Source organism: Talpa occidentalis, unplaced genomic scaffold (assembly GCF_014898055.3).
Source record: "Talpa occidentalis isolate TD23 unplaced genomic scaffold, MPIMG_talOcc4v2.1 talOcc4.14, whole genome shotgun sequence".
NCBI classification, from domain to species: Eukaryota; Metazoa; Chordata; class Mammalia; order Eulipotyphla; family Talpidae; genus Talpa; species Talpa occidentalis.
In genome coordinates, this window is record NW_023601433.1 from 69084722 (window position 1) to 69108420 (window position 23699).

General features: G+C 38.7%; 1 protein-coding gene across 2 annotated transcripts in view; it reads left to right on the top strand.

Moving 5' to 3' along the window:
- Positions 1–23699, top strand: part of KIAA1217 (KIAA1217 ortholog) — a 606452-nt gene that overhangs the window by 181420 nt on the left and 401333 nt on the right. Inside the window, exon 2 of one of the 2 annotated variants that reach the window (XM_054695156.1) lies at positions 8595–8744. The gene's annotated coding sequence lies outside the window, so the exon portion shown is untranslated. Of the gene's footprint in view, positions 1–8594; positions 8745–23699 lie in introns of those variants that run through there. The other variant, XM_054695157.1, reaches the window with a different exon arrangement.

Consider the following 23699-nt stretch of genomic DNA (forward strand, 5'->3'; position numbering starts at 1 on the left):
TTAGTTAAACGTCAAAATTAAGCCCTTATTTTTGGCAAGGTTAAGCATGTGGCTGAGTGCACTCAGCACACAATAGGGATTTAAAAATTCTGAATCCTGGTCCCTGGCCTATTATTGACTTTGGGAAAGCCATGTAACCTTTGCTTCTTATTTCTCTGGAGTAAAATTGAATAAAATGATCCATCTCACTGGGATGCTGTGATTAATGTCACAAATGATAGAAATATCTTTGCAAGTTCAAATTGGATTTGCAATGTGTTGATGCTAGTCCTAGAAAGGGCATGTGTCATGCTTCACAGAGAAAGAGCCCTTCCACCACCTTCTTTTGCTCTCTCTTCTGTACTCTGAGTTTGTCCAGAAACTCTCAGGATGTCAACCAGCCCTTTTTGTCTATGTATAATGATTTCAAAGACATCTTGAAAGTGTCTTATATGTATGATCTTCAGGAGGCAAAGACTGCCAAAGTCAAGTTGTTGTGATTGTGCTTACATCCTTCTGCTTCTAAGTGAAGGGGAAGGTGAAGGGTTTGGGAAGCATTGGAGGAAAATGGAATATTATGGAGGAGGAAGACTATTTCCTTTTTTTTTTTTTTTTTGGCATGGAAGATCTGGGGTGTAGGTGAGAAGATTCACCAGAGACAGAGTGGGGAGCAGAACAGGCAGATCTACTGAAATATGCTGCTGAGGGGAGCAGCAGGCAAGACAGGAGAGGTCTGCTGCACCATGTGGGCCCGCTCCCTGGCCAGGGATTGAACTCAGGCCCTAGAGGTGATAGCCTTGAGACATAACTCCTAGGCCACCAGGGAGGCCTATTACTTTATAAGAGAAGGATATTGGACAGGTTTCTCTGCATTAGGCAGTGACTATGAAAGCAGGAACAAGACTGCTATTTTCTTTTTCACTGTGTACCAAACAGCTGGCACAGGGCCTGGCACAAGTAGCCATGTAATCAATGTTTGTTGAAGCAATGGTGGGGAAAACAGCAGTTGGTTCACTTGGAACTGCTAATAACCACACCAAAATGAATAGAAGCTATATTTTCTGTGAAAATCTAAATAATAAAGTAATCATGAAATGATAGGGAGAAGTACTATCAATTATATTTCAATTTACAGGTATAATACAAGTTTAATACATTCAAAGATGAATTTTAACTTTGATCTTCTTTGTGTTTTTGGTTTTTGCTTTTAGCATTGAAATTTTTATATACAAGTGAGTGCCCAGAATACGAAAGAATGAAGAGAAAGGGTGGTTGAAACTTATATTGTGGAATTTCCTACTAAATCTAAGTAGCACACAGGGGAAAATGTCATTTTATTTTATTTGGATGGATTTTATTTTTTGTTTACTCCTAAGCATCCAACATATTTTAAAATGTAAAAGTGTAAGTAGTTTGCCTTCAAAACCTACTGTTATTTCTTAGAAGTCCTGTGTTGCTTGAAAATTGAAAAACAGCACAGCTTAGTAGCTCAACCTTTTTCGAACTTAGAGGTGATTCCCAAGTCTTACCTAGAGATGATTTGTACTGGGCTTTCAGCAGTTTGTTCTTTTTGAGTTCTTTTAGGAAGAAGTGGTCACATTTAAGACTGTCTACCAACTTACAGAAAATTCTGTCATGAAAGGAAAAATGAAACTGGTATTATTTAGGGGGAAGTGTTATATTCTCTCAGATTACCACATGTCCCCCAAAAATCTATGCTGAAGGAAAAAATAGGCTATTGCTTGAAAGGAAATGTAGTTTTAAAGTCATTATCCAAAGAAATGCTTTTTAAAAATGACTTGGGTCCATAGTCCATAAAGAGCTTTGCTAATCATTTCCCTAATTACTTTGGCTAACTCATATTTGACGAAAAAAAAAGTATATTGTGAAAAATGCAGTGAAGTGTAAGTTGCTCTCCCATGTAATTAGTTTGTTCTCAGAGCTCATTTTTATTACAAAAATAATTTGTGGTAGGTAGTTATAGGGAGAGGCTCAAGCTGGAAGGCTTCAGGATAATATTTCCTATATGAAAGCTTCTCTACCATGACAATTCATTTTATTCTTTGGACTTCAAACATATGCTTTATATCTAATTCTAGACATACGGATTTAACAGGCCCAGGCCCTTGACTGACAGCATTTCTGTGGCATTCTATTCATGGGGGGAATTAAAGGCTTCAAGCATCAGTGGCCATGTCTTTTCTTTCAGGGCAACTATTTCTGGGGTCCTTTTCACTTTCCCGCTGCTGTCTTCCTCCCAGTGCCAATTTGATTACATGGGAGGTGTAGGAACTGGTGGAGGATGGATGGAGGATGTTCACACCTGGGGTGATCCCTCTTTGAGGACTCTGACCAGTTTTGTTCATAGTTTCCTGAAGCCAAGAGAAAGGGGAGGTGGGAGAGAGGCTCAACAGCTTTCATTTCTTTTCTAAAACCAGTCTCTCTGCCAATGCTCTGGATCCCATCTGCACCCCCCCCCCACTCCCACCCCAGGAACTTTTTCTTAACTATTTTATTTATTTATTTATGTTAAGGAGGCACGTATTTTATTTATTTGTTTGTTTATTTATTTATTTGTTTGTTTGTTTATACAAGCACTGGGTACAGTCAGAAGCGCGGGAGGGTGAGAGAATTCACCAGAGCCAGAGCGGGGAGCAGAGCAGGCAGAATGACGAAAGTACACTGCTGAGGGGAGCAGCGGGCGGCAGGAGAGGTCTGCGCGCCATGCGGGACCCTCCTCCGGTGGCCGGGAAGCAGCCGGGGATCGAACCTGCGCCGCAGAGGCCGTGGGCAGCTTCGCAACCCAGCGCCCAACCGCTTGCGCCACCGGGGAGACCCATTTCCTAACTATTTTAAATTGTATCCTTCATTTGACTTTTTCTCCTTTGGCTTCAAACATGAATAAGCTCATTTGTATTTTTAAAAAGACAGGGGCCGGGGAGGGGGTGCTTAACCTTACCAACATCTTCAAATAAATGTTCCTTCCCTGGTGCTTTTCTTTTTTTGTGACCCACTTCCTGACTTTTAAGTACTTGCAGTCTGGTCTTATCCTGGAATGCCTTTATTTCTAAAATGTTAATTCAATAAAATAAAACCTTAATACAGAAAAGAGCCACAAGAGATGACCTGATCGCAATCCTTAACTTCAGGCATCAGTGACCATGCATTTTTCCCCAAAGAACCTATTTCCAGGACCCTGTTTTTCTTTCTTATGTGTCTCTTCCCTTCCATGCCAATTTGATTACATGGGAGCAGATGAAGGGAGAGCAAGATCATGCCCATCTCTGGAAAAGGTCCCACCTCGAGGAGGTGGTGTGTTTCAACAAATCTTACGGTGTTTTCCACGCTCTTCAGTCTCTCAGCTATGTTTGATATGGTTGAAAGAACAGTTAGGTTACCATGACACTGTGTTCTGAATTTAATTCTGAACAACAGGAGAGAATTGGTTGGGGAACTGGGCCCTTATAAAAGGTCTCTATGTTCTTGTGAATCAGCAAGGAACTTTCATAAACAGAGGGCCTTCACATTACATTGAAAATTCTTTTATTCTGTGAGCAAAAGCACAAACATGATTCCAATAGAGAAAAGTTACTGACTTTTGTACTCAAAACTGAGAACAAGTTCAAGATTTCATGTTTGACTAAGATTCTTTATTGAACTCTGGAAATATTTCCAAGAGAAAAAGGAGGCTCTGATTGAGTTACAGTACAACAGGCAGCTCAGACATGTATTCAATTATGCAAGTGTGAATCTCTGTCATTGGGGCAGTTTGTGATTGTTCATATTTTGAGTATACCTCTGTCATTAAATTAACCATTTCTAGTTTTTTCCTGTTTTTTACTTTTCATCTGGACATGAACAATTGATAGGAAAATACTGCACTGCATCTTAAAATGAGAATACTGATAATATGAATACTGATAATATAGTGTAGTAATTTTTAGGATTGTGTACTTTTAAATCTACTCAATAAAAGGACCCCTTTATACCAGTGGCATCAGGAAATGAGAAATACAATTGCAGGATTCAAATTGTAGCATCTTATGTCATTTCTCTGGCTTCACATATCACTGTTGTTTCACATTAAACCAAAAATAGCTACCTAAGGGCTTAAAGACTTTATTAATAGGAACTTAATTAACAAAGCCCCTTATACTCTTCAAAAAATGCTTCTTAACTCTGAATATTACCAACTATTTCATACTTAGGAGAGAAATCTCATCTTTCTTACATATCACATTCTATCTAGTTATGCAGCCAGTTTGGATTTCAATGAACCAGAGGGACAGATTCTGTTGCAAAAAATGGGCAAGTTTCACAATAGCTTTTCCCATGCAGATTATGCTTGCACAGAATAACCCACTCATTATTAACCAGTCACTCTAAATCACAGGCTGATTTCCATAATTCTGCTTCTAGCTTTCAGTAGTCAAAAAGTGAAATAAAATTCCACTTACCAGATTCAGTACTTTTAATATTCTTCTTATCTCAGTCTTTCCATTTTAAAGTAATTTAGAGTTAAGTGATTTGAAGTTAATCTTTATTAAGCAAACTATCTTTTCTAAAATCTTACAAACTAAGTAGCAATATTCAAAATATTATACCAAGGTAATGTTTTCAGAAAACACCCACTACTTTTTTTTTTTTTTTTTTTTTGAAGAACTGGGGTGTAAACCAGAGGTGCGAGGTGGGGCCGGGGGGCAGTGAGAGGATTTACAAGAGAGAGTGGGGAGCAGACCAGTAGATCTACTGAAATACACTGCTGAAGGGAGCAGTGGGTGAGGCAGGAGAGATCTGCTGCATCGTGTGGGATGCTCCCTGGCCGAGGATGGAACTCCTGCTGCAGAGGTTGCGGACAGCTTCATAGGTTGTATCTTAACCTCTTGCACCACCAGGGAGGCCCCACACTCACTACTTTTAAGGGATTCATTTTTTAACAACTAAATTATCACAGATGTTCTTATTCATTCATTATAACAAAGTCCATCAAGCATTTCCACGTAGCAGATTTTACTAGAGTATCTGAAGTTACTCTGAGTAAAAGTAATATATCTATTTGAAAAAATATTATAACACACTTTTTAATTACTTGCCCCAATTAATCTGAATTTACCAGATTTGCCCCTAAGAGAGCTTTACTACAAAGTTATACATGTGATGGATTAGAAGTGGCAATGTTGTGGGGCTACTCTTACAAAAGGAGTACAAAGGTTGGTGTCTAGAAGGATCAGCCACATCTGGAATGGACCTGGGATGTGGGGATCAGTGTCTCTAGCAAGATGGAGAGTGAAAAACCATCAGAAAGAATAGGAAAGACTGGGAAACAGTAAATCAGGGGCATTGCCAATTTGCCGGGAAGAGATATTGTCCCTTCTTCTAGCCATCTTCTGGGCTCTCCCTTGCCCCCAGACCTGGCCTATTTGACAGTTCAATGAAGGCTACCCAGGGGCCAGGGACTGGGTTCAGCAGTGGGGAGAGCCACTCAGCTATACACTGCCCAGTCTCTGGGCTCCTAGGATTGTCTGTTCCTGCCTGGAGGAGCCATGGAAGAAGATACCACCCACCTCCCCTGCCATGTAACCTCCAGCCCACACCTTTCTAGAAAGGAATTGTCAGTGACCACAGTGAACTCATTTTGTCCAGTGGGTTCATCTGTGCCTGCTTTGGGGAGGCAACCATAGCGCAGGCCTAGAACCAAGGCTATTTCTTGTGCTCACGTCTCTGCACAGTCGGGGATGGTATGGCACCTCCAGACGCATCATTGTCTTTTTAGCAGATATTAGAGACTGAATGCAAAAAGGTCAACAGAGGAGATTAAACAATTCTGCAGAAAGCTATAGAAGAAGACTAGACCAAATGGAGGACTAAATCAGTGATCTTGAATCTCATAATACACAAAGGAGCCAGATGGGAAAGAAAAAGAAATACTAAGAAAAACCCCATATAATTGAAAGGATAGATGTACTCCTGTGTTCATTGCAGCACTGTTTAATGCGGCCAAGTTATGGAAACAATCTAAGTGCCCAAGGACAGAAGAATGGATTAGAAAAATGTGGCATGAAAATGGAATGCTACTCAGCTATAAAAGGAAAAAAATGAACTCTTGTTATTTGCAATGGCTTGGGTGAAACTAGAGCGAATAATAATAATAAGTGAAAAAAAGTCAGAAGAAGACAAATACCAGATGGTTTCACTTATATGTGGAATATGGAGAAACAACAGAGTCAGACAAAACCAAAACTAGTAGCAAACCCTTGAAATCTGACTGCAAAACTGAGGCAATCAAAAGAGGGTAATGGGGAGGGAGTGGGGGGAGAGAAGGGACCCAATGGAACATAGAAGAGGATTATTGGGACTTTGGTGGAAAGCATGGTATGAAAACATGCAATTGTAGAGATTTCACCCTGTGACTCCTAAAAAGGAAGTAGTACTTCCAACAATACCAATGACCAATACCCAGCTAATCATTTAGGATGTATTTCCTATTCTATTGCAGTATCTGCTCTATTCACTTACAATTTAATTTGTCTACTTTCTCATTCATAACTTTCTCATATCGCCTGTCTTTTCTCTCACATTCAGTGGTATGACTAGAAGAAAGAAGAGTAAAATGGCAGCCACTGGGGCAAATATTTCTGGGAAGACTGATAAAATGTTTAGATCAGGGAAGAAATTGGCCAAATCACAAGGGAAGGCAGAACTATGGGCCTGGGAATAGTGGATGACCTGGAGGCTGGGGAGGTGTGATGAGATGTCAGAACAGGGTGGTTGGATGATGGGAACTCAAAGAAAAGTGGGAGATGGCAGGAATAGGTTGGGACTTTTTAAACCCAAACAGTAAACTTATTTACATAGAACTACAAACTATTGCAAGTACAGAAACAGTAGAGCCATTAGTGGTATGTTCTATGGCACGAGATGAACATGGATCTCAGATCAGAATGTGCCATGTACTATGTGATCTTGAGCAACTTCTTTAACCCCTCTGACCCCCTCAACTGTAAAATGAAACTAATTATGCCTCACTCATAGGGTTGTCAGGATGCTTACATGAGCTAATGCATGGAAAATAATGCTTGGCACTCCATATAAGCTAGTTATCGTTATTCTTAAGAAAACTGTCAAATAGCTATGTTGAAAACATTTTATTTAACAAAATAATCACCCCTTTGCCTGGTCAGTGGTTAATGAAAGGACATCAAGTGGAAGAATTCCAGAATTTGAAGACAGACTCACCTTGGTTCAAATCCTCGGTTCATTGCACAAATATAACCTTTAATTTGTAGATTCTTTTTCTTGTGAGTGATGAAGGAGCAAGTCTACTTTTCTTAGAGTTGTGGTTAAAGTTAAAAGTGATACTAATGGGCTTGGAAAGTTGCCTTATTAAAGTACCAGGTAGTTGGCATAGTAGTTTTCAATTTTCAGCATTTCATTATTTTTATCATTCAGTGGCTAGTAGAACTTTGTTTGGTGAGTGGGGGAAATGTTATCACAAATATTAAACAAGGAAAGAACACAAAATAAGAAAGCACATAAAGCTTCATGAGGGAGTAGTAATTGGAATATAATTAGGACTATTTCCAGTATAATACTATTCATAATTAATTGAACTTAGCACAAGAAACAATCTAAATTGTGTGGACAGAGTCATTACTTTATAAGTTTAATAACATGGCTATTTCAGAGTCAACATTCAATATGTTTGTGATATATTTTAATTATGACATAGTTCAAGATTTAATAACAGCAATTTTATGGTGAATACTCAATATTAGTGGGTTTGTGACACATTTTAATTGTGTTTGATGACTTTCTTTCATAGCTTCATCCTTGATTTTATTTCCACTGAGAAATGTGTCTCTCTGAACCTCAAGAAGGGTTGAAGGAAACAAATTTCTATTTGGGGAAATGTTATTCTAAAGGATGGTACCATTTTGTGTACACCCAGTTCATGGAATCATTCAACTCACCATAGCTTCCAGCAACACATAGATCGGCTAACTCTAGGGGGAGATCACAATGTTAAGTTCAATTTTCTGGGGCTGCTCAGTGATCCTGACATTCTCTTCCAAAGAAGAGGTGACTTGGACCTCTTCCACAATTTCAAAATCTTTGTGCTGATCAAATCAATTCCTTGGCCCAGCCTTCCCTTTCTCCCCAAATGTCCTCAATCCCATGATTATTTTCCATTTGGCATGCTGATGCAATTCAGGCATCTCTATGCTGTTCAAATGATAGAGTAATCACATTCCCTAACAAAGGGAGCAAGGAGGCCAGTTGGAGGTGAATTCAGGCTTTTATTCAGTTTCTCTGCTTCTCAGTTGGCCTCTCCTGATTTGCTTCTGTTCCCAACAACATGAGCTTGTTCTTATTTTCATGGTTGGCCCAGTTTAATGTGTTTACCATCCTTTGTAGTGTTCAACTAACGTTTTATGGAAAACTAGAAATTAAAACCTCTAAGTTTGGGTACCTTGTACAAAGGCATACATGATTACAAGACATTCTGTGCTCCACATCATATATGAATTTTACTCTTTGTTTTACCTGTGTGTTTTAATCAGCATGGATTTCTAATTACTTGGTGGAAACAATGATTGCTATTTATTTTTTTTCAGGTGGAGAGAATAAGGCCCTAAATTTGTGTTGATTTCATTGTGCAATCTCTGTGTCCTGGAGACAGAGTTGGAGTTCTAATACAGAGCCCCCGGGTATCACCCCAAAGACCACACTGCGGATCTGTGGAGTACTCCTTTCTTTCTTTTTAGGTAAGGTCTATCTTTTTATTAAATCCTAAAATGAACATTCATCTTCTTGACAGTGAATGAATTATAAAACCCAGGCCTATCTATAAAACTTCTGGTAATGCCTTCCCTGAGCCCAGTGGAATAAAATGTCTGAGTTGAATCATGTGATCAAACCCCAGTGTGTATACATTCTGATATGCAGCTGTTTTATCTTCTCAGCCATTCTTTCTTTTAACTTGGCCTTGATGCCATTGATGAATGTGCTACTTTTCAGGCCATGTTTTATATTCACTTGTATTTCTGATTTTTGTGTTCAGACACTGGCTGAAGCCATCATAATTACAAAAGAATAAGAGAATCTTCAAAGAGCATGAGTTTTTTGGCAAACAATATGTGGACTGTATAGGTATCTGATGACTTCCTGCATATGGACCGATAAATTTTTGATAGAATGGATCTAACATAGGAGTCCATGTTAGGACTCTTCAGAATATGACTTTGACCAAAGTCAGGAGCCCAAGAAAGTAGTAAAGTGAGCTTGCCAGTTTCAGGGACTCTCTTTTGTTTTGTCTACTACATGTGGTCTTGAGTATCTGGAATGGTCAATGGCCAATTTGACGGCCAGATTCTGATCAAAATCCTCTTTATATTAGTTCCACACTTTAATAAAAGAAGTTTTCATTCTGAGTTTTCTCCTTACAGAGGTCTTCATATAGCCCTCACATTCTGACATCAGATTGTAAAATTATCATATTTGGTCCAGAGGAAGACAGGGAAAAGGATAGGACAATCTTTATTCTACTTGGATTTTGCCTTAGCAAGCAGTGTGAGTCAACATTCACTCACATTGCAGAGTACCTACGCACATCATGATCTGAGAATCATTGCAAAAGTTATGGAACGAAGCATAAACAACTTCAGAATTGGGAATTCATAGCTTCCGTGTTTGCAACAGGAAGTTCATTGTATAGTGAGAGAGTCAGAATAGCTTCTGAATTCAAGGCAACAAAGAGGGTGTTTCCCTGCTCTCTGTGAAGTGACAGTGTTGGTGGAATACCATCATAGGAAAAAAAGCATGTGAATGCTGGATTTTGTGCTGCTAGAGAGCTGGGTATAGGTCCTGTTTACTCTCAGCCAGAAGCTGAATTGGCCTCAGAAAGGGAGTTCAGGAGTCCTCTTGGCTCCTGGTGATTTACTCCGATTCCCTTTGTAGGCATATGGAGCCAATTTTCTACTGTCTCTATAAATACTGTTGTGTCTGTCTCTCTGCCAATCCAGCTACCTTTCTCACCCCAGGGAGAAGCCAGAGATCAGACATTCCTACACTGCAGCCCCATTAGACACCATAAGGGGAGGGAACAGACTTGGCAGTCAAAATGATGTGTGTATTTGAATCTTGAAAGAGCCAGGCTAAACTTAGAGTCAGTGGGCTCCCATAAATAACCTGTGTTCCTCTCTCTTTGTGTGGTTTGTACTGAAATGCCTTTCTCTTTAGAGTTGTACAAGCAGCCAGAGATCAAAGAGTCAACCATTTATGGATGCATAGTTCATTACAAAGTCATCTTGCTCAGCAGGAGAACTCTGGCAAAGGCACTAATAATTTTCTATCATTACTATTTTGTTGCATGGATTGGAATGGGGAGCATTAAAAGAACTTACAACTACTTTAAATAACTTTAAAAACATAAAGATGTAAATTTACTTTCAAGGGGGGCTTAAAACTTAACTGGCATCTTTTCAGGGTATGGAATGTGGTAGGAGGAGAGAGGAAGTAAAGAAATTGACCCATTACCACATGGAATGTGGTTCAAGAAGAGTAATAGGAGGCAGAACAATATTCTATATAATTGACTTACTCTTGAGTAAGCATTATGAGAGCCTTTGATAAGCAGAGCAGAACATACACAGGGATTTTTTAAGCCCAAACTAGATAATGTATTTGAAAAACAAGGTTTGAACTAGTTTGCTAGAATGCAAAGAATAAATGTGTTTCAAATTATAGCAGTTGGTGATGTTAGCAATCCCAGGATTGTGGATGATCACAATGATACAAAATAATAACTACTATTTAGTCACTGTCTACTGTGTGCCACCTGCTAGGCAGTGTGTAGTATCTTTTTTTTTTTAATTTATTTATTTATGCATACAAGAATGGGGGTACAGGCCAGAGGTGCGGGGGGTGAGAGGATTCACCAGAGACAGAGTGGGGAACAGAACAGGCAGAATGACTGAAATACACTGCTGAGGAGAGCAGCGGGTGAGTCAGGAGAGGTCTGCTGCGCCATGTGGGTTGCTCCCTGGCTGGGGATCGAACTTGTGGTGCAGTGGCTGCTTAAGCTTCATAGGTTGCGTCTTAACCCCTTGTGCCACCAGGGAGGCCCGTGTAGTATCTTTTAATCCTCCCAACTACATACAAGGAGGTATTGTTATCCCCGTTTTACACGCAGCAAACCAGGATTCCACAAAGTTGAGGTGCTTCGCTCAAGGTCATGTAGTCGCCAAATGGTGAGCTCAGGATTTGAACTGAGCTCTGGAATGAAGCAGAAATGATTACACTGTAGCCTGCAGTTAGTTTTTCTGACTCCTAACTCCTCCTCTGGCCTTGGCTGCAGAAAGTCTAGCTCTTTTGTTTTCTGAATTGGGGAGATTTGCCTCCAACCTGTGATTGTAGCTGGGCAGGTTGGGATAGTTGCCAAGCCCCACTCCCCTGCATTCCAATTTCTCTGCCCACACAGTCCTGCTCTGGCTTCTAGAACTGCCAGTGACCACACATAGGCTTTCCATCAGGAATATTTACCCAAACGTGTAATTTAAAAAAGTGCTTCAGAGACATATTTTCTACTCTATCACCCATTTCAGGAGTAATAGAGGATCTTGTTAGATTTTTTGTTTAATTTGTGTATGATATATAAAATACTCTCTTTGAAATAAAACCAAGGCACTAAGTGAGCCTATCTGAGTGAGTGCCTGGTCCACATGTTGTCCGGAGACGGTCAGACCAAGACCGCAGTACCTCATTCACTGTATCGTACAGGGAAGGTCCTTGCTCTGGTGTCTTCTGCATAGATACTGGGGCCCTATATCTTGTAAAAGAACTCCTGGCCCAGGCTTATCATCACAGTGACGGCTGAAGAAGCATTTCCTCCACTGTATTATTTTAACAGGAATCATATTCTAGTTTTACATACTTCATGATACTTCAATTTTTTTTTTTCTAGTAGTTTAACTTGCTTTACTTTTTTTTTTTTTTTTAAATATTAAATTTTATTTTTATATTCCCCCATACAATTGCAAATGCCCCATTCTGACCCCAATCCTTCCCCTCCCGCCCCCCACCCCCCAAAAAGTGTCTCTGGTTCATAGTTTTTTGTTGATTTTGATTTTCACTTTTTTTTTTTTTTTAATAGAGGCATGTTTTATTTATTTTTTTATTTGTTTTTTTTTTTTTTTTTTTTTATTTATACATGCACTGGGTACAGTTAGAAGCGCGGGAGGGTGAGAGAATTCACCAGAGCCAGAGCGGGGAGCAGAGCAGGCAGAAAGACCGAAGTACACTGCTGAGGGGAGCAGCGGGCGGCAGGAGAGGTCTGCACGCCATGTGGGACCCTCCTCAGGTGGCCGGGGAGCAGCCGGGGATCGAACCGGCGCAGCAGAGGTCGCCGGCAGCTTCGCAACCCAGCGCTCAACCGCTGCGCCACCAGGGAGGCCCTGATTTTCACTTTCTTATATTCATTTTCCTGGTCCCTTATTTAAGTTTTCTAGATTCCTGCTATGAGTGAGACCATCCGGTATTTTTCTTTTTCTTTTTGGCTTATTTCGCTGAGCATGATCCCTTCCAGTGCCATCCATGTAGCTGCAAATTGCATGTGTTTATCTTTTTTGAATGCTGAGTAATATTCCATGGTATATATGTACCACATCTTCTTGATCCAGTCATCTATTTTTGGGCATTTGGGCTGTTTCCAAAGCTTAGCTATTGTAAACAGTGCTGCTATAAACATAGGAGTGCAGGTGCTCTTTGGAATTGATGTTTCTGTGTCCTTTGGGTAAATACCTAGGAGTGGAATTGCTGGATCATATGGAAGCTCTATGTTTAGTAGGTCCAGAAATCTCCACACAGCTCTCCATAGTGGTTGGACCAGTTTGCACTCCCACCAACAGTGCACAAGAGTTCCTTTTTCTCCACATCCTCGCCAACATTTGTTGTTGCTAGTTTTTTTAATATGTGCCATTCTCACTGGTGTGAGATGGTATCTCATGGTAGTTTTGATTTGCATTTCCCTGATGACAAGTGATGTTGAACATTTTTTCATATGTCTGTTGGCCATTTGCATTTCCTCTTCAGAGAAGTTTCTTTTTAGCTCTTCTGCCCATTTTTTGACTGGATTATTTTCTTTGTTGTTGCTGAGTCTTATCAGCTCTTTGCAGATTTTTGTGATCAGTCCTTTATCATTAGTGTTGGGTGCAAAAATGTTCTCCCAGTTGGTGGGGTTTCTCTTTGTTTTTGTTATTGTCTCTTTTGCTGTGCAGAAGCTCTTTAATTTGATGTAGTCCCAGCTGTTTATCTTTCTCTTCACTATCACTGCTTTGGGTGATGTGTCTGTAAAGATGTCTTTGATGTGCAAATCCCGTAGTGTTTCGCCTATATTTCCTTCTATGTATTTTATGGTTTCAGGTCTTATGTCTAGTTCTTTAATCCATTTTGAGTTGATTTTTGTGTATGGTGTGAGGTAGTGGTCAAGCTTCATTCTTTTGCATGTAGCGACCCAGTTTTCCCAGCACCATTTACTGAACAAACTTTCTTTGCTCCAATGCATAGTCTTTGCTCCTTTGTCAAAGATTAGTTGACCATAAATCTGTGGGTTTATTTCTGGATTTTCTATTCGATTCCATTGGTCTGTATGTCTGTTCTTGTTCCAATACCATGCAGTTTTGATGATTATGGCTTTGTAGTATAGTTTGAAGTCTGGGAGTGTGATGCCTCCATTTCCTTCTTTTTTTTTTCAGTAGAGCTTTGGCTATTCGGGGTTTTTGGTGATTCCATATGAATTTCATCAATAATTGTTCTATTTCTTTGAAGAATGCCATTGAGATTTTGATTGGATTCTCAATGGTGAAAAGCTGAAAGCAATTCCATTAAGATCTGGAACAAGACAAGGATGTCCACTCTCACCACTGCTTTTCAATATAATACTGGAAGTCCTAGCCAGAGCAATAAGACAAGAGAAAGACATCCAAGGAATCCAAATAGGAAAAGAAGAAGTCAAACTATCACTATTTGCAGATGATATGATAATATACATAGAGAACCCCAAAATCTCCACAGAAAAACTAATTCAACTCATCAATCAGTTCAGTAAAGTGGCAGGATACAAAATCAACACGCAAAAGTCAGTAGCCTTCCTATACACAAACAATAAATCTGAAGAAGAAGAAATCAAAAAAACCACCCCTTTTATTATCGAAACAAAAAAAATCAAATATTTGGGAATAAATCTAACAAAAGAGGTAAAGGACCTATACAAAGAAAACTATAAAACACTGTTAAAAGAAATAGAAGAAGACACAAAGAAATGGAAAGACATCCCCTGCTCATGGATTGGAAGAATAAACATTATTAAAATGGCCATCCTACCAAAAGCAATATGATACTTCAATTTTAATAAAAACTGTATGGTATAAATCGTTAACAACAAAGACATAGTATAGTGCAAAGAAGTCAATGATTAGAGTCAATGAAGTCTTGCTGGCTGTGGAATCCTTGAGAGTCTGTTCTTGTCACTGGTAAAATCTGCATCACAGGGACACCATAAGATTAAATAATTAAGGGCCTCCCTGGTGGCGTAGGTGATTGAGCACAGTGCTGTGAAGCTGTCCACAGCCTCTGCAGCACGGGTTTGATCCCGGCGGACCAGAGAGCTACCCACATGGTGCAGCAGACCTCTCCTGTCTCGCCCACTGCTCCCCTCAGCAGTGCATTTCTTCAATCTGTCTGTTCTGTTCCCCACTCTGTCTCTGGTGAATCCTCTCACCCTCCTGCACATCTGGCCTGTACCCCAATTCTTGTATAAATATATAAAATCTTTTAAAAAAAAGATTAAATAGCTAAGATGATTGAAGAGCTCTAACTGCAAGGCAGCTATGGTAATAGAGCAAAGTCTACACCCAACTGTGCTTTTTTATAAGAAGTGAAATGGAAGACTAGTAGCCCAAGAACTAGACCTAACTAGTTATTTCCAAGTGTTTTACAAAAAAACAGACAAATGAGAAAGTGTCAGGGGCAAAAGGAGCATCCTGAGCATAACCTCTAAGTCTTCAAACTGAATCCTTGACAGACCAGTCTTCCCAAATGAAAAGAAATCCCTCCCCGAGGCTTGGAGAATATACTTTTGAGCATGAGCTCTCCCTTGTCCATTGCTTTTCTTGTAATAAGGTCTCTAAAAAAGAACCTGTTTTTTTGTTTGTTTGTTTGTTTGTTTTTTTGGAAGGGTTTTGGGTTTTTTTTTTTTTTTTTTTTTTTTTATATTCAGCTTTTGGTTACCAAGCAAATGAATCTTCACCTCAGAAGAAGGATTGATAACAAAACTACAGCACCCCACTTTGTCACCTTCTTGTTCTTCTCGGTGATTTTACCTTTTGTTCCACTTCAGAGTGGTTAAAATGGTTTTAAAACGTCAGAAATAGAAGCCAATAATAGATCAATTCTTTTTTACCAATTTAATTGAAAAGCACTTGAGAGCATCATTCAAAATCCTGTGGAACTTGCAATCTGCAAGTTTTCTTGAAAGATTTCACACGTGCAGTGTAAGAAATTGTGAGTCAGCCTTCTCCAATCCTGACTTTCAGAGTTGCAGAAATCATCTGCCAGGCAGCACATATGTTCTTAGTTCCATGAGAGGAAGAAAACACATTTGCTGAAAAGAAATGGAAACTTTAAAATCAGTTGAGTTGTAATAAAGACACTTTGCATTTTGCTAACTTCTTTTCCCCTCTGGTGCCTGACTGCTTTCCTGGGCCTGAACAGGTTCCCCAACTTGGTGCTAAGTTCCATCTGTCACCCCAAAGACTGCCTTCCTGTTATGTGGGCTTTAGCTGGCCTTGGAGGGGAGGGACAGGAAGTGTAAAATGAATGAAAGATGGGATTGTGATGCAGAAATAAAATGACAGTGACCATTTCTTGAATGCAAGGCACTCAAAGGATGTAAATCCACTCTCTTTTTATGCTCTTGTAACAATTCAATGCAATAATAAACTGATAATAAATTCCAGTCCACAGTGGACACATGGCCACAGCAGGCTAATTCACCTGATCAAGACTGCATGCATAGCCAGCCAGGAAGAAGTGAATAAAGCCTCTAAAAGCAGTGTTACATGTGTACATTGCATGTGGTACCTCTGGATCTCTGGAAAGACATTTTCCTCAACAAAGCAGAGAGAGGGATCCCTTAGCATCTTAAAAGGGCAGACTGCCTGCAAATCCTATTGTCTCTCTGTTAACATTGTAGAAACCAGATTCAAACAAGTCATGGTTATCTCTTGAAGCAAAAGAAATCAGTTCCAGGGCAAGTGAGATTCTTAGTGCTCTACTTAAGAAATGTTAGTCATTTCATAATGCTTTTTGCCTTTCTTCACCACTCACTGAAGCAATCCTGTTCTTTAGTAATTGCTGTTTGGTTGTTCTTGTGGGTTGTCAGTTGGCATAATTTTATTAGTTAAAATATGTAAGTAAAAATTGATGTGAGGGAAGAGTCATGTCAGCCTCGGCCACAGAACAAAGACTTTACTAAACCGGCATTTCTCCCACAACATTGGGGTAGATGTTTTATGTGGGTTTTCTTTTCCCGAGTATCCAATGGCATGATTCTATGTTCAGGAAAAATTGACAGTGACATTTCATTTGACCAAAAGGAAGAGAGAGAAAGATTTCTACATTTAACAAAACCCAAAAGCAACTTGAAAAACACTTTGAAAACTTATTTCCATTTTGCGATCTAAAGCAGACCTAAGGTGTTTTTGCAGACAGCTAGTGCCAATTGCAATTCTGCTGGGAGCCCTTGTGAAGGGACTTTTTCAGGATTCATCATCACAAAGCATGTTGAAATATGGTTTTAAACTTCCATTGAAACAGGTCACAATGTAAATCCTAAAGAGAAAAGCAAGCCAGGTAAACCCAGGAACTTGGCTCCAGGTCAAACCTCACAATTTGAAACACCAGCAGAGATCCCTGGAAGTCCTCTAAACCCTTCCTCACCACAGTCATCATCAACCTTGCATCTTCCTTGATCCTGCTAAAATTCAGCCAGGTAGTGAAAGCTCAGTGAGTGCCATTTTGCATAAAACTGGCAGGCATGATAAAGAGAGAGCAATGAGAAAGGAATTCTTGAGTCATAGACAGACAACCCAGTGTGGGATGGGAAAATAGTGCTGTCTTCCTTCAGGATTAAGGGGGGAATTCTCCCTCATGCCTTTGAATAAGGATTTCTCCAAAGACAATACTGAACCCTGTTGAGTTGCTTGAATCCTGCTGGCATGGGTTGTGTTAGAATGTCAGAACTTTCACAGGAAACTAGATTATAATGCCCGTTATGACAAATTGTAACTTAGAAGTACTCTGTAGAGACAAGAGAATCCAGGGCTTTTTAAACACAGTTTTAACAAAAATTTTAACCTTGGCTGAGTTAAGCTAGACCTGATTCACATGCCTCAGTTAGTAGAAAATGTCCCTTTAAAAAATGAAACTTTTTTTTTATTACTGATTTTAACCTGGCCCATATATTTCTATTTAAATACAGTACATACTCATGAGTCCATATTTGCAAATGTCCCTACTCATTAAAATTTACTTTAATTCCCAAATCAAGCACTTAGCATACTTTTGTGGTTATTGATAAACATGCACAGAGCTGCAAAGAACTGCATTCAGTTGTTCCAAATGTATGCACAAATTACAGCACTGTTAGCTGTGCTGTTAGCGCCATGTTAACATTTTATATTAAATAAAACATCCTTAAACAGAAACATAGATAAAACAAAGTCATATATTGATGGCTTGACAGCAGTGTTGTGACCAGAGATTCACACGAACAGCATGCCCTGAATTTTCCCTACGAGCAGCAGTTCAGTATTCGCCAATTCAGAATCCACGTGGGTATTGTAGAATATAACTTCTGCACATAAGGAGAATTGACTGTGTTTGATTGAAAACTCTGTGTCATCTGCTAACTTTAGTGGTTCCATCATGTGTAAATTCTCAATTGTAACTCTGGCATGTCCTACAACACGTGGGACCAGGGTTCAGATAAGTCAGGAGTTGAGTAGACTGGATAAGAATCCAGTAAATTTTACACATGAGGCCAAGAAAGGGAAGTTAGGACTGGAATGTAGGGGAAGAGGAAAACTTGACCTTGGGCCATGCCAATGATAGTCATAAAGCAGGGAGGTGGAGGAAGAAGCTGAAAAGAGAAACCTGAAAGTAGAGGGAAGAAGGGTGTGTTCATTGTGAAACTGAGTCAGTATCCAGGACAATGCTATTACCTGTGGGATGTGTCACTACCTGACAGTGTGCAACAGAATGAATGTAGTTATTCCACCAAAGAACAGGAAAATTAATGTGTATAAAATGTCATCTGTTATATGTTCTTCAGAGACAGGAGGTAAGGTTCAACAATGAACGCAATGACATCATTGTTATGTAAATTGAGCTTTGTTTATTTGTTTTTCCTGCCTCATGTAAGGTCAGGACTTTGGTTTCACGGCTACCCAGAAAAGACAATTTTGGTTTTAGATATTAGCATTTGTAGAAATGATTTTCTTACATGCACTTAAGCTAATGGAATTTAATAACCCATTTAATGTGCTATGGAAAGAGAGAATTTTAACTAGGTAACTTAGAAAAACTGTGTTCTCATATTCATACAAAAGGTAATTTATTTTACAGGCAGAAACTAGAGTTTACAGCTTGAAATAAACAAATCATTGCTTTAAATGGTATAGGAGAAAGTACACTACTTCAAAAATAATTGCTTGTTTACACGAATTTGCTTGTTGAAAACAAAAGACTGAAATGAGAGCTGCTCTATCATTATCCTGTTATGTGAAGAAATGAGAAAAATATATACGGGGACCTAAAGCAGTGAAGAGAATTTCCCATAATTCCATGTGGACATGATAAATTGTACCATTTTGCAACTTAATGGTATATTAGATCAATACAGCATCCAACTCATGAGCTTCCATTAGAAACTTCAAGTCTGAGGGAAAAACATTTTTTAATATTTCAAGATTCTTGAAACTTTAGGAAAAGTCAGTGCTGATAAAATATAGCCAAGTTCTATCTTCACACATGAAAATGTACTATTTTTTCCTGTGGGTTTGAAAATCATTTTGAGTACTAAGGGTTTTGTTAGGTAGTGCTAAAACCATATTGAACCCAACTAGGGAGTAACAGCTATGCTATGGCTGTTTTTTGTTTTTTTTTTTTTTTTAATTAAGCAAAATAAGGCACTTAAAATATATAAAACAAATTTATGCACATTTTTAGTATTAGCTATTATAATAACATTGCTGTTATTGTGAACAACACATTCTGGGCAGTGGCTAGCCTTAAATTAGTATATAATATCAAAGTTGTCCTAAAAAAGTGTTATTGCCATTGGACTAACTACCATACATAATACCATGTCACTCTTGCAAACCCCCAGAAACAACCAAGTAAAAGATAGGAAACAATGAGACAAGGGAAAATTCTGAGGGCTTGCAATCACCACTTTCCTCAAACCTCTAAGACATTTCCTATCAAAGACTGCAATGGTTTTGCTGGTCTGCATTCATATCTGTTTCATTAACCAGAATTTCCTGTCTTGCAGGTGATAAAGTTATCCCTTCTTATATTAGTGAGGTGACTGCTTGGGTAGCATAAAGGATGGGGACTAGTTTCCAGGGGAACAAACCTAAAGATTATAGACTGGATCTTCCAGTCCTACCCTTCTGACCTCTGGAAGGAGAGGAAGGCTGAAGGGTGAGTTGTGATTGCCAATGACCAATGAGTTAATCCTGACTATGTAATGAAGCCTCCAGGTAAGCCCCCAAAGAAGGGACTTTGGAGAGCTTCCATGTTGGTGAACATGCAGAGATTTGGGGAGAATGGTGTACCTAGAGGGCACGAAAGCACTGCCTTTCCCCATACTTTGCTCTGTTGATTGTGTCCTGTAATATTTTTTATAATGAACTGGTGATCTAGTGAGTCAGTAGATTTCCTGAGTTATGTGTGTTATTCTAGAAAATTAATCAAACCTGAGGAAGAGGTCATGGGAACCTCTTATGCCAGTCAGTCAGGAGCGCAGATAGCATTCTGGGCTTGTGATGGTGCCTGAAGTCTGAGAAGGGAGTTATAGGAACCAGTAATCTACAGAACATTGGTCAGAAACCTAGGTAACTGCCTGATGTTTTCCTGGGATTGTGACCAGTCTGAAGTAGAGGTGGTCTTCAAAGACTCAGATCTTAACCTGTGGGATCTAATGCTATTTCGAGTAGGATAGTGTCATTTGACTGGTGTGCAAAATTGCATGTTGGTGTGCGGTAGCTTCTACACACACTCACTGGTATTGGGTCTAGAAACCCAAAATGCAGTCCTCAAAGAGAAAAACCACATGTTTCCTCTGGTAGCACAGTGTCTGTCCATCTCTTTAAATCCACCTTGGGAAAGCAAAGTTTGTAGCTTTCTAGGCATGGTCCAGTCTTCAAAAAGTTGGAGAAGAGAAGGTGAACCATTGTATAGCACTAGGTTCACAAGAGAATACCATGTGCGTATAAATACGAATTTGATTAAATTTTATTGTAATATATTTCACATAACATGCAATTTTCCATTTTGACTATTTTTAAGTATAAGTTTGGTGGCACTGGTGACATTCACATTGTGGTGTAATCACCACCACCCTCTGTCCCCAGAGCATTTTCATCTTTCTCAACTTGTGCCCCATTAGACATGAGCTCCCCATTCTACCCTACCCCCACACCCTGCCAACCACTGATTTACTTTCTTTCTCCACTCTCAATGCCTCATATAACTGGGATGATAACATATTTGTCCATTTATAGCTGGCTTATTCCAGTTATCATAATGTCTTCAAGATTATGTTATAGCATATGCAGAATTTCATTCCTCTTTAAAATTTAATATCACCTATATATCTCTGCCGTATTTTGTTTATCCATTCATCTGTTGATAGACTCTTGAGTTGAGGCTACCTTATGGCTACTGATAATAATACTGCTATGCACATGGGTGTTCAAATATCTGTTCAAGTCCCTGCTTTCATTTCTTTGAGTATATGCTCAGAAGTGGAATCGCAGGATCATATGTTAATTCTTTTTTTAAAGATTTATTTATTTATGCAGAGAAGTACCAGGGTGTAGGCCAGAATTGCAAGGGGTGAGAGGATTCACCAGAGTCAGAGTGGGGAGCTGAACAGGCAGATTTACTGAAATACACTGCTGAGGGGAGTAGCAGGTGAGATTGGAGAGTTCTGCTGCACCATGTGGGTTACATTCCTGGCCAGGGATTGATATCATGCTACAGTGGCCTTATTAGTGCTGAGACTTAAACACCTGCACCACCAGGGAGGCCCCTCATATGTTAATTCTTTTGAGGATCCACCAGTTCTATTGTCCACTGGGCTATGCCATTTTACATTCCTACCAAAAATGTACAAGACTTCCAATTTCTCTACATCCTCATCAACACTTACCATTTTCTGATTTTGTTTTTTTTTTTTTAATAATATCCATCCTAATGGATGTGAAGTACTATCTCATTGTGGGTTGGCTTTGCATTTCCCTAATGATTAGTGATATTGAGCATCTTTTCATGTACTTATTAGCTTTTAATAATTTTTAAATATTCAATTAATAATTTTTTCAAAGAAAAATATTTACTTTTTTAAACATTTTATTTTATGTTTTTTACATCATTTTTCATTTTTGCACAATATATGCATTTTCATCTTGGTTATATTCCCCATGCAATTCCCACCCTCCCATTTTGACTCTAATCCCTCCCCCCCCCACCCTGCCCCTGTAGTGTATCTCTGGTTTGTAGTCGCTTGTTGATTTTGATTTTTACTTTATTATAATTAGTCTTTTTCCTGGTCCCTCATGCTCAGTGAAATAAGCCAGAATGAAAAAAGAATAATACCGGATGGTCTCACTCATAGCAGGAATTTAGAAAAATATTTAATTTTAATTTCTTTATTGGCATCTCGTTCTTTTACTATATGTGTGTAAAATTTACTGTGTTTTGAATAAAGGAAAAAGGGAAATGTAATCTTTAAGCAAATTTTAAAACATTTGTCATTGTTGGTGGATTACTTGTCTTTCAAAATATTTAACGGAGGCATTTTCTCTCCACTCAGTCTTCTTCAAAAGTTAATTGAACACAAAGATATTCCCCAGAAGATTTAGCACATTGTTAGTTTTATTCCATTTTGTTTGGGCACATCATGATTTTCCAAATCCACCTACCACCATTAACTCAGAGCATTTTGAAGCCTGTGGGAATCAGAAAGGATTTCTATAGGTACCTCAGAAAAGCATCAGGTGCTTGTGGTACTAAATGTTATGAGTATCTGGAAGTTCTGAAACAATCTCTCTTCTTCCTTTTTTAAAAATGACTTTTACCAACGTGGAAAATTCAATATGTTGGGTGTTTTATAATTAACTAAGAACTTGAGAAAAATAATTTGAGAGTATACAAATGAAAACTCCATCACCCTCATAAGTGACAGTAAAAGAATTAATAAGCTCGCCCACTTGCCAAATAATCATTATGATGTCACTTAACTCCTTTAAGTTTTCATTGGTTTAATCTACTTTCCTTCTCAGAACTGTGTAGTTTTTTAAATGGGGCAGTGTCTCTCACTGTTGCCTCACTTGTATTTTAGGGTAAATACAAATTAGAATCACAAGTATTTAAAATTCATAGGTAAATCGGAATACACTCTTATTGCTAATAAGTCATAAGAATAGGTTTTAGCTTACTTAGCATTTTGCTATTGTTACTCTTTAAGTTATACCTTCAGTAACGTAGGTCCACCAAATAAGAGGGAGTTTATCTTAATTTCATGACTCTATTCTTAAATATAAAATTTTCACATGTACTTAGAACTGATATAATTCTTAAAATGGCACATGGAAAACTGCCTGTGACTACGGAATCCAGCCTTCATTACAACCTGACTGTCTAACACATTTCTGTGCAATTTTTCAGACTGCTTCCAGATCCACTGTTGTTTCAGATAAGTCATTCAGCCTTCTATGTATGGGAGTGTTTTGCAATAAAAACCAAAAAAGTTCTTCTTGGCACTGACAATTTTATAACATACTGAAACAGGTCCTAAATAATCTTAAGATTCTTTTACAATATAGAAGCACAGATGGGTGACATCATGGTATAAAGCAACTTTTATTGAACTCATAAAAAATGTTTTTTAAAGGATTCTTAGAAATTAGAGTTGTTAAATCAAGAAATCGCTCTGTAGTGTTTAACTAGGAAATTGAGGAATGTGAACTTACAAGCCTTTGTCTTGAATCTGTGAAGCATAAAAAAATTTTATAAGACAAGTTCAGTCCATTGATTCACTCAGTCCAGCACTTCAACTATGCCTCCCTATATATGGCAACCCATATAAATTAAGGTTTTCCCTCACTGTCCAAAAGTAGAACAATCCTACTTGGTCTGTTGGTAGGATGTCTGGGAACACTCAACATTTTTCCATATAAATTAATGGTAATACTGTTCCCAGATCCCCAAAATAACCTTCCAGATGCTACCAAATAAGAATGTTTTACTTTCAGATAGCAGGGAAACCTGTAACTATTAGAACAAAATGGCAAACCAAGACATGTGAATCCAGCTAGTCTAAGAGATGAGTATTATTCCTGTCTGCTGCATTTAATACTTGTTAGAATCAATATTGA